We start from the raw sequence: 17,683 nt of genomic DNA on the forward strand, positions 1-17,683 counted from the left end.
AGGTGGGAGATAAAGTGTTTCTTAAAGTTTCACCTTGGAAAAAGATACTCAGATTTGGGCGTAAGGGCAAGTTGAGTCCGAGGTTCATCGGGCCATATGAGATATCCGAACGAGTCGGTCCAGTTGCGTATCGTTTGATTTTGCCCCCTGAACTTGAAAGGATTCACGATGTCTTTCATGTTTCGATGCTTCGACGCTATAGATCTGATCCGTCGCACGTAATTAGTCCATCAGAGGTTAAAATTCAAGCCAATATGAGTTATGAAGAAGAACTGATTCGTATCCTAACTCGTGAAGTGAAGGAGTTGCGAAACAAAAGGGCTCCGTTAGTAAAAGTGTTATGGCTCAAACACGGGATGGAAGAAGCTACTTGGGAAACCGAGAACTCTATGAAAGAGCGTTACCTAAACCTATTTACCGGTAAGATTTTCGGGGACGAAAATTTCTTAAGTGGGGGAGAGTTGTGACAGCCCAAAATTGACCCTAGTCGGGAAGTGGTTTCGGGACCACAAAACCGAGGCATAAAATAATTTAATATTCATTTTGATGCCTATGATATGTGTTAATTTGTGTGTGACATTTTGATGATTTGATTTAGGGTCATAAATGTGAATTTCACTAAAAGGACCTAGTAGTGAACTTTGAAAGTAGGATAGGGAAATGTGTGATGACTAATTAAAGCATGCATGCAAAACAATGGTCTTGCATGTCAAATACCCCCTTTATAAGTGGTGGCCGGCCATGACAAGGAGGATGGGCAAAACATGTCGTAGACATGTTTTGTTGGTGCAATATGGGAGGAAAAATTAAACTAAGGTGAGGAATAAAGAATTGAAAAAAAAAAAGGAGAGAAGGTGTAATCCCCCATTGCCGTGAGTTGAAGGAAAAGAAAGAAAAAATTTGTTCATCCTTTCTTTGAGCCAAAACTAGGAAGAAAATACAAAGAAGAAAAAGAAATGTGTGTGTTCATCCTTGAACATCTTTTGGCCAAAAATTGAAGGAAAAAGGGAAGAAGGGAGTGAAGCATTCGGCTATCCTAGGTCACTATTAAGGTAAGTTTGATGTTTTGCCATGAGTTTCATGTATATTTTAGTAGTTAGCTTGAGTTCTAACTAACTATGGTTCAAATCCTTACTATGTCATGGAGATGATATTCGGCTAAGGTGAGATTGTGTTGATATCATTTGCATGCTAAAAGTGAAGCTTTGCAATGGTGCATGTGATGGTGGATTAATGATTATTGAATATTCTTTTTAGCAATTTTGAGTGAGAGTTTGATAGATACTATGAGGTTAAACTTCATGACATTGTAAGCTTGTAAGTTGGATGATGAAATTCATGCTTTGTGAAGGTAAATGGTGTAGAAGGAGCATTCGCCATAATGAAGATATATGAGATAGTCATAATCAGCCTTATGATTCGGCTCTTGCATGTATATATATATATATGTTTGCACATGATGTATTGGTATGACATATATACTATCTCAAGGCATATAATTACATATGATGGTGTTTGGTTATGAAGTAAATGATTGATGCGTATTGAGTTACAATATGGAATCGTTAGTTAGTATAATGTATGTTGTTTTGTGTGGTATTAAGTGTATAATTGGCCTCAACATGGACATGCATATTCGCCACATGAGGGAATTGGTGTGCATGCATTCGGTTAGAGGCAAGCATATTGATGCCTATTCTTGGCTTAGAAAATTCGGCTAAGAGGAATATTAACTAATGTGTTGAGTTCGATTCATGATTTCGTACATATGTGACTTTGATGCCTAATGAGTATATATATTGGCTAAGTACCTTGAATTCCTCTTTCGATGCTCAAATGATTAAATCAATTTATTTGTTAAATTAAGCTTAAGAGCAAAGGGGAGCTAAATCCGATAAAGGGAAGGAAAAGGTAGTCGAGTAGCCGTCGAAATCGCTCGACCACATCCGAAGTAAGTCTTCGAGTAATGACCCTACTTGAATTATATTGAAATGATTTGTCATATTATGGCGGACAATAGAATGTGCGTAGGGACTAAGTTATAAAGTTAATTGAAATCATGCTCTTTGTGTGTGGCTATTGAGCCTAAATTGGAAAGGTTTGATAAATATTTTGTGTTTGAGCCTTAGTAACGAAAATGAAATATGGATGTGTCGTGATTATTGATATATGTATACATGAGCATTTGAATGATACCCGGCTAAGTCCCGAAGGCATTTATGCTAGTGAATATATCCGGATAAGTCCCAAGGCATTTATGCTAGTGATTATATCCGGCTAAGACCAAGAAGCATTCGTATGAAGTTGTCATATCCGGGCTAAGACCAAGGCATTTGTGCAAGATACCAAATCCGGGTTAAGACCCGAAGGCAATTGTGCTTGTGGTTATATCCGGCTAAATTTCGAAGAAGCTTGGTTTGAAGGTGAGCGTTTTGGTGCGGTAATAAATTCAATTAATACGCTCGAAAAACCCATATGATAAGGTATGTTGACATGTGCATCGAAAAAGTCGATTCGTTTGAAATAGTGTTCGTTCGATCGACTAACGAACTTTCGGCTCTTAGATAGGTTGATACCTTGTGTGTGTATATGATTATGAGAATGTGTATTACTAAAGTGATTCATTTAGCTATGTGAATGTAATACTTTAGTCAAAGCTGATTTCATTACTTGAGACTTACTAAGCATTAAAATGCTTACCCTGTTGCTTTGGCTCTTTGTTTTATAGATTTTGCTCGTTAGCTATCGGATTCGGGATCATTGAAGTCGAAGTCATCCACACTATCAAAGCCCCCTTTTTGGTACAAATTTTGGTTGAACTTTGAAATGGCATGTATAGGACTACCCTTTTGTTGTAGGTCATGTACTTTTCGGTTTTGTGTAAACTTAGATAGCCATGCGAAAATGGCTTATATACGTTTTTAGCATAGTACTATAATCGTTTGTATGTTGATCATTATGAGGTATGGAATTGTTTTGAAACGATTAGCCATTGGAATGGTTAATCATGATCACACTTTGTGCTATGTATGCAAAAAGGGCCAATTGAATCATGGAAATTATGAAATAGGTAAAGTCTACCTTAAAGGCGAATCTTGTCGGCAGCAGTGGTGTGGATGTGAAAATCACTAAAAATATTAGGAATGGAATAATTTAGTGAATAAATTATTTAAATGAACCTTGATGAATCTACTTTCATATGGAAGAAACGAAACGGTCATATGAGTTGTATGTTAAGAGATATTTAGGTTTTCGTGAGACAGGGCCAGAACGGTTTCTGGACCCCCTCTTCCGACTTTGGAAATTCATTGTAAATTAACCAGGGATAATTAGGAGTCATGCAATATATGAATAGATTCCTCTTTGAGTCTAGTTTCTATATAAATAAACGGCATCAGTATTGAAGCTGTAAAGAGAGATATTCAAGTTGTAACGTGCAAAGGTCAGTGTAGTGGACCCTTGTCACATGGGAGACTTTAACTAATAAACTGTACTAATTGGCCCGACCAAAAATTCTAGAAAACAATATGTAGATGGAAATGTGAGTCTAATTTCAGGGAAAAATTACGAAACTGATTTTCGAGCTTTGAAACTCAAGATATGATTTTTAAAGCGGCAAAGGACGCAAATAACCAACTTGTGTCCGAAATTTTAAATGGACTATGAAAATGATTAAGTCAAGTTTGTGTGCACCTTGTGTTCGACTCCGATAACGGACTCGGGTACGGGGTGTTATACTGTCTCCCTTTTCCTCCTCTCTAGGGTATATTTATAGGCTTTGGAATGCCTAAAAACCCTTAAAATTGGATTTTTCTGAATTGGACTCAACTTGGTCTCGACAGGGACACGCCCGTGGCACACGCCCGTGGCACACGCCCGTGTTCAATTACTTTAGGCCGTGTTCAAGCCTGCCAAATTGACACGGACGTGTGTCTGCCCGTGTGAGGAGGTCCAGGCCATGTTGATTTCGTACTTTGGCCCATTTTCTCTATTTTTGGCCCGCTTCTCGTTCCTTTCACTCTTCTATGCTCTTCTAAGTATAAAACATGAAATTAAAGCATTAGGAGCATCAAATTCACCAATTCTAATGTGAAATCATCCATAAAATGCATTAAACATGGGGTAAAAACATGTATTATTTATGGTTTATCAGTGGTCTTCATCGACAACATTTTGATATATTCCAAGTTTGAGGAGGAACATGATGGACATTTGAGGGTGGTTCTGCAAATTCTCTGGGAGAAGCAATTGCATGCTAAACTAAGTAAGTGTGAGTTCTGCCTCCACGAGGTGATGTTATGAGGACACGTGGTTTCGACTAAGGATATGCATGTCAATCCGAAGAAAATAGAGGCAATTCTGGACTGGAAACAACCTAAGAATGTTAGTCAGATCGAAGTTTCTTAGGTTTGGTTGGTTATTATAGAAGGTTTGTGGAAGGGTTTTCTTTAATTACAGCTCTATTGACCAAATTGTTAAGGAAATTTGCCCGACGGAAGAGCAACAAGGAATTTTTGATGAGCTTAAAACAGTATTGACTTAAGCCCCTGTTCTGATTCAACCAGAGTCTGGGAAGGATTATGTTATATTACGTTGTGTGTCTCATCCTAGTCTTGGATGCGTTTTGATGCAGGATGGTAAGGTTGTGGCCTACACTTCGTGGTAGCTTAAGCCTCATAAACATAACTAGCCAACCCATGACCTTGAACTTGTTGCTATGGTTTTTGCCCTCAAAATTTGAAGGCATTACCTTTGTGATGAGAAGTGTATTATTTACATGGATCACAAGAGTCTTAAGTATCTCCTCACCCAAAAGGAATTGAACTTGAGACAAAGAAGGTGGATTGAGCTATTAAAGGACTACGATTGTATCATTGAATCCGGGAAAGGCGAATGTTGTTGTCGATACACTGAGTAGGAAATCGATGATTGATTTGAGGGCGATGTTCATAAATTTGACTTTAACTAATGATGGAGGCTTGCTTACGGAGTTGCAAGTGAAACCTACCTTAGTGGTCAAGATTCAATCAAAGCAATCTACTTATGAGTCTCTTGCATCTTGTTTCAAACTTGTTGAGGAAGGTAAGACCACCGACTTTAGCCTTAATTCTATTGGAGTTTTGTACTTCCGTGAGAGATACTGTCTACTTGATGACCGAGAGTTAAGGTAGTCTATACTTCGGGAAGCACATAGTAGCCCATACGCTATGCATCCTAGAGGGACTAAGATGTATCGAGACTAGAGAGTTATATTGGTGGTAGTCTATACTTGTGGTTTTGCTTCGGGTGTATTGTGGGTTGGTGGTCTTTGGGTTCGGTGGGTGCAATATCTTTTCTTAGTTTTTTCCATGTGAAACGGGGTGATTCCTGTTGAGAGGTGTGCTAGCCTGATTCTCGGTGTTGGGTCTATATGGTTGTCTTTAGGAGGAAGCTCGTAATGGCCAATGATTTTAATGAGATGCTTGTTAATCAAAAATTTTCAGAGTCCGAAAAACAAAAGGTGGTGTGTCGAAATATGGCAGAAATTGATATGCAGGGATTTGACGCATAGGCAGTTGGAAAAATCTTTTCCAAGGAAAAATTCAATAGGGAGTCGATCTATCGGGTCCTAAAATCTTTATAGTTCATGAAGGAGTCAGTGAACTTTGTGGCAATGTCAGATGGTCTATTTTTTGTTAAATTTGGCTCGAGAGAGGACAAGGAAAGGATCTTTAATCTTGCCTTTTAAAGTTTTGATCAGTGCTTATTCTCTCTGGTGCCATTTATTAAAGGTTAAGATATGAGCTGCCACATCTTTCATTTTGGGCCATTTTTTTTCCGTATACATAATGTTCCTTTGGAACGAATGGACTGTTAGATGGCCATTGATGTTGGAAGAGCTATAGGAGAAGTCTTGGCTATTGATTAGAGGGATAGAGAGGGATGCTAGATCGAGTATACTAGAGTAAGGGTTAAAATGGATATCTCTAAACCGTTAACATGGGTGGTCTACATGGTTAAGGTCGATGGAAAGGAAATTATGTGTGGTTTAAAATACGAGAGGCTCCCTAAGTTTTATTATCTCTGCAATTGTATAGGCCATCATACACAAAAATACAGGCAATTCGAAGGTGTCAAAGGGATAAGTAATTTGAAATTCCAATACGGGAATTTGCTAAGGGTCCAATTAGTGCAACCAAATCAAGGATTGGGTATATGGCAAAACAAGGTAGAAATCATAGAGATAAGATAAGGAAAAAATAAATGGGTGGAAGAACTGAGAGTTCAGCCAAGATGGGGGGATTTATAATGCTATAAAGAGGAAAATAGAAGGCAAAAATAGGGGAAGGCCAAAATAGTCAATGTATCAACCGGTTTACAAGGGAAAATTATGGTAAACTGAAGAATAAGCGTAAGAAACATAAAGGTGGTAATGGGGAAGAGGTTGAAGAAAGCCCCATTTGGAGTGTTCAAAGGAAACTTATGGAGGGAGCTTCTCCTTTCAAAGCAGCAGTTGGCAACTAGCCTTGCCCGGACAAATAACCGTGAAGAGGGAAGATTGGTAAAAGAAAAGATTGATAGATTCTTAGTTTCGACAATTTGGTTGGGTGGGGTGTTGTTTTTATCATCAGAGGTAATTCGTCAAGTGAGCTCGGGTCATGATGTTATTTTGCTTGATACTTGGGGGAGAAAACCTAAGGAGGATAGGAGGGACCCGAGGCTTTTGTTTAGGTTCGAGGCCTGTTAGGTTAAGGAGAAAAAAGCAAAGGAAATTATCGAGAGGTGTTTTAAGTCAAAGGAATGGGGATATTTTTGGCAGCATTAAAGGGATCCGTACACATTTAGAGGAGTGGCAGCACCATCGATTTAAGAGGAGGAAAAGTCATATACGCTGATTGGTTGATCAAATTGACAGACTTGTTGATGGGCCAAATTTAGATTCTAATATTAAGGTTTTGAGAGCTGCCTGTGCGGAGTTTGGACGTTTATATGTGGAGGAAGAGACCTATTAGGCCTAAAGATCTAGAATTCAATGGCTTAAGGATGGGGATAGGAACACTCAATTTTTCCATGTTTGTGCATCTCAGAGGGAAAAAAGAAATAGAATTGAGGGCTTGTTTCATGCCGAGGGGAAGTGGATTACCGATTTGAAGGGCGTGGGTATGGTGGCTAAGGACTACTTTCATTTTTTATTTAAAACGAAAGCTTGTGGAAATCACGAGAGGATTGTGGATCAAATTCCTACGTGCATTACCCCTGATATGAATTCGGCTTTGGAGAATAGAGTTACAGATAAAGAGCTTATTGAGGCTTTTAATCAAATGGACCCCTCGGGTCTATTTTACAAAAATAACTAGGGGGTGGTGGGAAAGGACATGCTTCAATTCTGTCATGAGGTTCTCAATGGTGGTAAAGTTATCAAGGACATTAATGATACAGCTTATGACCAAGGATATGACCCATTTTCGTATTATCAGTTTATGCAAGGTAATTTACAAGATGATCTCCAAAGTTTTGGCTAATTGATTAAAGACTATTCTTCCATCGTGCATTATCCAAAATCAAAGTGCTTTTGTCCTGGGGCACATGATCCATGATAACATTCTTATTCATAGACAAGCATTATGACTCCAGCTAAAGCCTTCAAGGTTGGTTTCGGGTAGCAAATTGGGGACGGAAGGAAAGCAGGGATCGGACTTGATAGGTAGGGTTTTGAAGGCCTTGACTACCACTCCTTAATGAATATTAGTAATGGGAGATAGGAGAGGGTTGTGCACGAGTTGTGGGAGCCAAATAATAGTACGCGGGATAGGGATCGTGTGCGAGAGCTCTATGGCGACTTTTTGGGTGATCATATTTGTGCTCTGTGATTATTTGAGATAGGTCATTGGACAGGATCGTGTGGTTCCATAAAAAGACTAGCTGCTACTCTACGAAATCTGGTTACTTTTGGCTTATCCTTAATAAGATTGGGTCTGGTCCACATCGACTTTTCTGGTGGACTATATGGATGCTCCGCGTCCTCCCTAGGATTCATATTTTTTCTTGGTCGGTTGGTCACGATCTATTCTTGACTAATGTTAGAATTTCCTCAGTTTTTTAAAGCTTTAATATAGGGTGTTTAAGGTGTAGGAGGGGGAAGAAACGACCATACATGCTCTTAAAAATTTCCCTAAGGCCCGCCAGATTCTCTCCCTCGGTAGGCTCGGTGGCCTGTTACTCGATTACTAGTTTGAGAGGTACATCGTGTAACACCCCTTACCCGTGTCTGATGCTCGAATAGGGTACGAGGCATTATCGGACTTAATCGTTCATAAACATGCAAAAATCGAGCCATAAAATTTCTTTTAATTCAAAACTTTTCAAACACATGCATGTCGTCCCTTATTTGGGTCTAAGAAGCCCAAAACATTCATCGATACTGATTCAAGACTAAACCGAGAACTTGAAAAGTTTCAAGAAACTTAGAAAATTTTCCCCTAAAATAGGGTCAGAAGCCCGTGTGGACATAGGGACACGCCCGTGTGGCTTTGGCACGCCCGTGTCCTCAGTCCATGTATCTCTTTGTTTATGACGTCAACATGCAAGTCGAACCACACGGCCTGGCCACACGCCTATTTCTCCAGGTCGTGTCCGTCACACAATTGAGACATACGACCGTGTCTCAACCTGTGTAGTCAACACTTAGGCTATTTTCTAAGCCTTCATGGTACCCATATACCCTTACAACCTTATATATATTAAAACCACAATTCATGTCCTCATTTTAGTGATTAAACACTCTTTATTTAGACATATTCATAACATTAACATGTCCTCTTACAAGCAATGAATCTACTCATGCAATACCAAGTCTAGATTCCTTAATTCACATTCATAAGACTTGTCATTTTGATGATCACTTCTATCATTATACTATGGTTACCAACCATTCATGGAAAACAAACATAATCACATCATAAACATTAGACATGACACGAATAGCTAGGTTTACAAGCCATAATCAATATGAGCCGCATCTCATGGCCATATACGTATAACTCAATATAAGCCAATACATTAGGCCAAAGCATCATAATACATGTTAAAAAACTAGATCTCTATATATGCTACTCACTTGAAATTTCTAATATATGCTTCATTATTCCAATGGTAGTGACTTGATAGTGTGATGTTGCCTCCAACGATCTCCAACCCCAAGCTAACCTGAAAAAGATAAAAGAAATGGAAAGGAGAGGGTAAGCTTTATAGCTTAGTAAGACCGTATGAAAATAATAAGCAATTTATCAATATGCTTCCACCAATTCTTACAACATGATCTCTAGGTAATACTATCATAATTACTTTTTTACCTATGTTCTGGTCAAGCTATTTTCTCTAGTCATAGTAACTAAATTACTTATATCTAGAGTTACGGGACTCCAATTTAAGATCTAAAAATTTTCCCAGAAACTAGGCTCATATATATTCTTACCATAAAATTTTAAGAATTTTTGGTTTATCCAATTAGTACAGTTTTTTCTTCAAAGTCACCCCTGTTCTGCTGCTTGATAGCTTCCACCTTTCCTTACTAAAAATTAATTAAATCCTCACACGGAATTCGAATAAGGATCCTGTTTATTTTATTTGAAAATAGAATCATTAAGGATTCTAATCATATAAATTTTAACCCACAATAATTTTTGTAAAATTTTTAATGATTTTCCAAATCAGGATAGGGAATTTCGAAATCATTCTGACTATGTCTCACAACAATTTAAATATTTCATAATATGAAATCTTTTGCTTACACCGTTTCTTTTATGTGAAACTAGGCTCATTAAGATTTAATTTCATATTTTATTCAGCCTCTAACTCAATTTTCACAATTTTTGGTGGATTGTCAAAGTCAGACTACGGCTGCTTTCCAAAACTATTTTAGTGTAAGTTAATGATGCTAAGTTTATCACACCTTATTAATTCATTTTCACCACATTGGAAAAGATACATATTTATACATTATAAGTATAGACCTACAATCACAAGGCCATCACAAAATCATTCTCATAGGCATGAATTACCTATTTACATCTTCACCAAATGTGCATCATAAACCGAAATTATTTCTCATGAGCTTGGCATAAATACATGTGTTACTCTACACGCTCATATTCTTTCCTTACTAATCATACAACATGAATTGAATTCACATCTCATTAATTTTATGTAAGTATCTGTACCACTCACCACATGGTCATAAGTTCTCTCATTTCATTATAAATCATAAATCTTTCGTTGAACCATTTGGAATACTACAGGATATTCATTAGCCCCAAACACGGGATAAGATGCCAACGCCATGCTCCAGACATGGTCTTACACTGGCTAACACAACAAAGTCGATGCCATGTCCCAGACATGTCTTACACTGACTTTCATATATCGAGGCTGATGCCGTGTCCCAGACAGGTCTTACACTGGCTCTCATCTATCGATGTCGATGCCATGTCTCGGACAGGTATTACACTGATACACAACAAGCTGATGCCATGTCCCAGACAGGTCTTACAGTAGCTTGTATATCTCGAGGCCGATGGAAGTCCTAGACATGTCTTACACTGGCTCTCGTAATGTGGCCGATGTGTGTCCCAAACATATCTTACACTAGCACACATATCACCCAATGTCATGGTATAAATAATCAAGTCTATTCCTGTGACACCCCTAAAGTGACCCCAGTCGGAAAGTGGTTTCGGGACCACAAAACCGAGTCATAAAAATAATTAACCATTATAGTTGATGCTCATTATATGTACATATGCATGTGTGAAAATTTCATGTTTGAATTTTGTTAATTGTAAGTGAATTTTATCAAATAGGACTTATGTGAGGAAATTTAGAAATGTGCTAGGCAAATGTAAAGTGGCCTAATAATGCATGTTGTGAAAAGATGGGTTTGCATGGCAAATTACCCAAAATTAAGCATAGTGGCGGCCATGCTATGGGTGGAAACATGTTGGAAACATGTTGTGTTAGTGTGTTATGTTAGAAAGAATAAAATAAGAGGTTAGTATTAAAGAAATGAAAAGAGAGGGTGATGAAAAAAAAAAAGTTGTCTCACCTTGCTCCTCCATTGCCGTGACTTGGGGAGGGAGAAGAAAGTTGGGTTGCTTTAATTTTTAGCTTAGAAGATGGCAAGGAGGAGGAAAACTATGATTTTAGCTAGTTAGGTAGCTGAAATTTCAAGTAACTCAGTAATCCATCGAAGAAGAAGAAGAGGGCTGCAACAAAAGAAAAATGGAGACACTTGCATGTTGAAGGAAACTAAGGATTTAGCTTGTTTAGGAGTTGTATCCTAAGTTGGTAAGTTTTCCAAGCTCTCCTCTATCTTTAACTTTGTTTTAAAGAAAATGATGATGGATTGTGGTTGGAAGGCATGAATGTGGGTTGTAGAAAAGAAAAGCTCTTAGATTAGTTGTAAAAAAATTACTACCGTCCAATTTTGTGCCTTCGTTATGCTGTCCAAAATTTGAACAAATTAATGGTTCTATTTTCATGCCGATTAGGGTTGATAAATTGAGTTTAATAGCTAAAATATTATGTTAATCTTACTAAGTTTCAATTGTTAGTAGTGACGTAACCATTTGACAATTAAATGCATAAACGATCGCTGGAAATTTCAGCTTGAAAACAAATTGTTCCAACATGTAAATGCTGATTTGAATGTCTTTGTAAAATGTGGAGAAATTGGTCTCTGCATGCTTGAAATAAAAGAAAATAATGCTTGCTGTCCAGATTGGAATTTTGCTAGAAGGTTGAACAATTGTTGTTCAAATGAAATTTTGGAGTGTTTAATGGACTCCATGTTGCTAAAATTTACATGAATAGAAATTTTTAAGCTTAAATTGTAAGAAATGGAGTTGTGTGGTTTAAATTGTCAAAGATGCATTTGGCAATTGATTATAATTTGTACAAAAATGGTTATAAGATAAGATTTATATGCTTAGACTCCTTAATGAGTCTAGTTTCAAATGGAATCAAATAGAACACATTATGAATTCTGTACAATGAAAAATTTGATTCAGAGCGAAGAGTGGTCGATTAGTCAAACAAAGAAACAGGGAAACTTTAAGAAAAATCTGGTATTGATTGGCCAAACCTAAAATTCTGAAAATTTTATGGGTGAAAGATACATGAGTCTACATTTGGGGAAAATTAACGGCAATTGATTTTCAGTTTTGTAGCTCCATTATAAACAACTTAGTGGCTGTTGGTCGGAAAACTGCTTGTAGTGAATATGTGATTTTGTTGTAAACTTCAATGAAACTATTTGAGTTGCTTATAAGCTATTGCTGAAATTGATGTACAAGAAAATATGAAATATGTATGATATACATATATGTGTGATAAGGCCGTATGGCCAATGTGATGAATGTGAAAGTGTATATATGTGATAAGGCCTAATGGCCGATGTGATGAATGTGAAAGTGTATGTATATGTGATAAGGCCTAATGGCCGATGTGGTGAATGTGAAAGTGTATGTATATGTGATAAGGCCTAATGGCCGATGTGGTGAATGTGAAAGTGTGTGAAAGTGTATGTATATGTGATAAGGCCTAATGGCCGATGTGGTGAATGTGAAAGTGTATGTATATGTGATAAGGCCTAATGGCCGATGTGGTGAATGTGAAAGTGTATGTATATGTGATAAGGCCTAATGGCCGATGTGGTGAATGTGAAAGTGTATATATATGTGCTAATGTGAATGTTGTAACATGTGATTAAATGTACATGAAACTTGGAAAATGTTCCGGGTGAGACCCGATGACTACATGTGGAGATTATGACCGGGTAAGACCCGATGACTACGTGTGGAGATTATGACCGGGTAAGACCCGATGACTACGTGTGGAGATTATGTCCGGGTAAGACTTCGTAATAAGAATTGCTTATAAATATACGCAATGCGAAAGGTTAAACAGGTATGTACTCCAAGTTTATATGTGAGCTTGATTTAAACTAAACCATAAGGTAGTTATGTGATGTATACGAGAGCAATCTATGAGACTATTCCTATGATTATGATGAGATGTGCATATTCGGATAAAGGGGTGGTATACCCGAAGGAAGAGTGAAATAAAAATACGAACAACTATGTTATAACTTGATTGTTATCTGTTGACACTGCTTGAAACTTACTAAGCATTGTAATGCTTACTCCGTACTTTGTTTCCTCTGTTTTATAGATCTCATTTGGAAGCTACAGCTCGGGGATCGTCAACAACTAGTCACACTATCACTATCCACTATTTGGTACTGCTATGTTTTGGAATATCTTATGGCATGTATAGAATAGACTAGTAGTGAGAGGATATCTTGGTTAATGTATAGGACTACCCTTTTGTTGTAGGTCATGTACCCTTCGGTTTTGTGTAAATTTGGATAGCCATGCGAAAATGGCTTAGATATACTTTGATCATAGCTTTATAATCGTTTGTATGTTGTTTGTCAAGAGGTATGGAAATGTTGGTAACGGTTAGCCATGGGAATGATCATTCATGATCACTTTTGGTATATGTATGACAAACTCTAGTTGATCCATGGAGGATCATGAAATAGGTAAAGTTTACCTTAAAAATAGATGTTGGTAGCAGCAGTGACGTGAATGTGAAAAATCACTAAAAATAGTAGAAAGGGAATTAAATAGTGAATAAATTATGTAGTCGAACCTTGGTGAATCTATTTTCATAGGAAAGTAACGAAACGATCATATGAACAGTATGTAAGAGATATTTAAGTTTTCGTGAGACAGGGCCAGAACGGTTTCTGGATTCCCTGTTCCGACTTTGGAAATTCATTGTAAATTAACCAGAGATAATTCGAGTCATGCCATATATGTATAGATTCCTCTTTGAGTCTAGTTTCTATAGAAACAAACGGCATCAGTATTGAAGCCCTGTACAGGGAGATATCCAGGTCGTAATGTATGAAGGTCAGTGTAGTCGCACCCTGTAACAGGGAGACTTTAACTAATAAACTGTACTAATTGGCCTGACCAATAATTCTAGAAAAAAATTTGTAGATGCATATATGAGTCTAGTTTCAGGGAAAAATTACGAAACTGGTTTTCGAGTCTTGGAACTCAAGATATGATTTTTAAAGTGACAGTGACGCAGTTAGCCAACTGCCTGGAAAATTTTTAAAATGGACTGTGAAAGTGAATGGTTTAAGCCGTTAACCCCTCGTGTCCGACTCCGGCAGCGGACTCGGGTACGGGGTGTTACAATTCCAAAAATTCAACCGGAAATCTTTGTTACATTAATTCTCATAATTCACGTTCTCATCACAACTCAACAATTCATGTCGGACTAATGCTATAATACATGATAATATTTAATTTGCATTATTTACGTACAACTTACTCGTTCCAATGGAATATCATATTCCATCAAATTTTCAAGCATTCAATCAACACATAAATGTTATTAACAATTTGGCATCACTTTCTCATATACAATATTATCAACATAAAATTTAATACAATCATAGAAAGATAGATTTTCAAGTATATTAACAATAGCATGGATATCATGCTTATTTAATCACACGGACTTACCTCAAATTCAATTTCAGCTAATTACGCCATTTTAGTCCATAACATCGTACTTTTTGATTTAAGCCCGAATCTCGGTTCCTTGATCTAAAATGATGAAATTCACTCATTTAATCACTAAATAAATTTAGACAATAAAAAATTCAATTTTTTTGGCAAAATGACCATTTTGCCCCTAAACTTTCACAAAATGACCATTTTACTCCTAAGCTCGAAAATCAATTTTTATCGAATTTCTTCATGTCTTAAGCCTAGCCAAACCCTTTTTACTCTTATAGCAACCCAAAATTTTCATTATTTCACCATATTACTATCTATTTTACAATTACTACAAACTAGTCCTTTTTAGGTGTTTTTCATGCACACCGCTTCACAAAAGTTGTTTATTAAACAACTAAGATTCATTTTCTTCCACAAAATTTCAGAAAATATCATAGATTCTCTCATGGTAAAACCCTAGACTTTCATCCATTTTGCAAAATAGCCCCCCTTTAGTTAGCTCATGCTACAAGGGTCCCAAAAACATAAAAATCAATCACTTACTTGCAGGGGATGGACGTTGCTGAAATTTTGAACTCTCAAAACCCCTATTTTGCTGGTATTTTCGGTGAAGGAAGGAAGAAAGATGAAAACCCTTTTCTTTTTGTTTTATTTTTAGTCAAATTTAAGCTACTGACTACACCTAACTTTGACTTTTCTACTCCTATTTGTCTCTATGGCCGGCCAAGCCTATAAAATGGGTCTATTTGCACTTTAAACACCCTCAATTATGATTCTCTAGCTATTTAACATATTTAGCTAGAAAATCACAACTTTTGCCATTTATGCGATTTAGTCCTTTTTCGCAATTAAGCATGAAATTGCTAAAATTATTTCACCAAAATTTTCATGCACTCATATAATCATGCTATAACATATTAAATAACATTAAAATAATTTATCTAACCATAGAATAGAGGTTCTGAAACCACTGTTCAGACTATGCTCAAAATTGGGCTGTTACACATCGATTGGTTAAAGGATGCGAAACAGCGCTTGGATAAAAAAAGCTTTTGAAGACTTTAGGGCCAAGATTTTAAGGGATGATTTTAGGATTGAAATCTCACAAATGCTCCAATGATTCCTAAGATCCCTAGGATCCAAAAGTGGGAAAAGCCACATTTGGATTTTGTTAAGATTAATGTTGATGTGGTGATTATTGATATTTCAACGAGAATAGAGGTGATAGCCCGGGATTGTGACGGTTTTTTGTTGGGTGCTCTTGCAGGGTATAGGGAGAGTCAGATGAAAGTGGAGTGGATGAAGACCGAGGCATTGAGGGAAGGGATTGTATGAGCCTGAAATAATAATAATGTTGAGAGGGCTATATTTGAGACTAATTGTGCAAGCTTAGTAAATCGCAATAAGAAACATCAAGAAGACATCACTATTTTTTGTCACCGGTTAAAAGAGATTGTTAGCTTGTTGGACCTTTTTTAACGAGGCTAAGATAAATTGGATCGATCGTAAAAGCAATAGAGTCACGGATAGTCTTAGTAAGCTTGCTTTAAACAACCAGTGTATCTTTCCTTTGACATGGAGTATCCATACGATATCCATGAGCTTGTAATGATTTATTTGTGTTAATGAGCTTGTGGCCTTCGGACCCTTTTATTATTAAAAAAAAAAGATAGAAGATTGAGTTTATGTTTTTAGACTGTTTTGAAGCTTGAAAATTAAAATATACCATTCGGTAGTGAACATGTTGAGTTGTGACATATTGAACAAATTTTCTAAAAATTTTACCGATGGCAAAATCGTTAAAATTTTATCGGGAGTAAAATCGTCAAAATTTTACTAGACTAAAATTGGGATGAGAAAATTATTTAATATGTAAATATTAAAGTTTATTTTTGGGAAATAGAAATTTTGAATTGAGTTGGATCACATTACAGAGTCCTGGGTCAAAAGGCCCAAGAAGTACTCGTAATTGGACCCGATGTGAGAGAGACCCAAAACCCTTCATATAGCATAAAGGGGGCAGCAACCCTGGTAGAAATATAAGGATGAGTCATGCACCCCTCTTCTACTCTAAATAGAATGTTATTTTTCTATTTAAAATAAATCTTTACAACTCTACAAGGGTTCTACCTTCTCTTCATATAAATAGATGGCACCATTAGAGCTATTAACACAACTTTGAGAGATTGTTACTCTACCAAAAAATTGAGAGAATTTATCCTCAACTATTAAATATATTTTTCTCGAATAATAATTATATCGGTTTTTATTAAAGAAGAGAGAATTTTTGTTTTCATCTCAAAAGGAAAGAAAACATTTTCTAGTTCTATGTTTCAATTCAATTGGTTTGAGCCCACACTCGAAGTAGTTCATGGTACGAGAATAGTGGAGAAGATCAATAGGTTGAAAGAAAAAAGATCAAGGATCCACTTCTCCAAAAATACAACTACGAATTCGGTTAAGGTTTATTGCTATAAATATCACAAATCCAGTCGATTTTTTAAAATTTTAATTTTTCGCTGTGCAAGAAAATTGTTTTCAAACCGGGTTTTTTCCAGCACTAACTAGATGGAATTTTGGATGTATTACCATTTTTTCTCCATCTTGTGGCCTTTGAGGTGCATGGTGGACATCAATTATGCCTTGTGCCCCGAGTGTGCCCCCTTAAACCGGTGCGGCCACATCGATGCATTGGTGCTTAATCATGCTTTCTGATGCAGATTTTTTTTAAGAGTAGGGTTTATGCCCTTATCTCGTGATGCCTATCCATTTTTTCTCTTGACACAAATGATGCTCGTGCTCTGTTATTGACATCTTCGTTGCTCCTATGGCATGTTGTGGACCATGCAGTGTCGACGTCATAGAAGAATGCTACCTGGTTGATCCTGCCAGTAATCATATGATTGTCTCAAAGATTAATCCATGCATGTGTAAGTATGAACAAATTCAGACTATGAAACTGCAAATGGCTCGTTAAATTAGTCGTAGCTTGTTTGATGGTTCTTGCTGCTCGGATAACTATAGTAATTCTAGAGCAAATAAGTGCAACAAACCCAACTTCTGGAAAGGACCCATTTATTGGTTGACACGGGTTTTGCCCATTGCTATGA

Source organism: Gossypium arboreum, chromosome 12 (assembly GCF_025698485.1).
Source record: "Gossypium arboreum isolate Shixiya-1 chromosome 12, ASM2569848v2, whole genome shotgun sequence".
In the NCBI taxonomy this organism is placed as follows: domain Eukaryota; kingdom Viridiplantae; phylum Streptophyta; class Magnoliopsida; order Malvales; family Malvaceae; genus Gossypium; species Gossypium arboreum.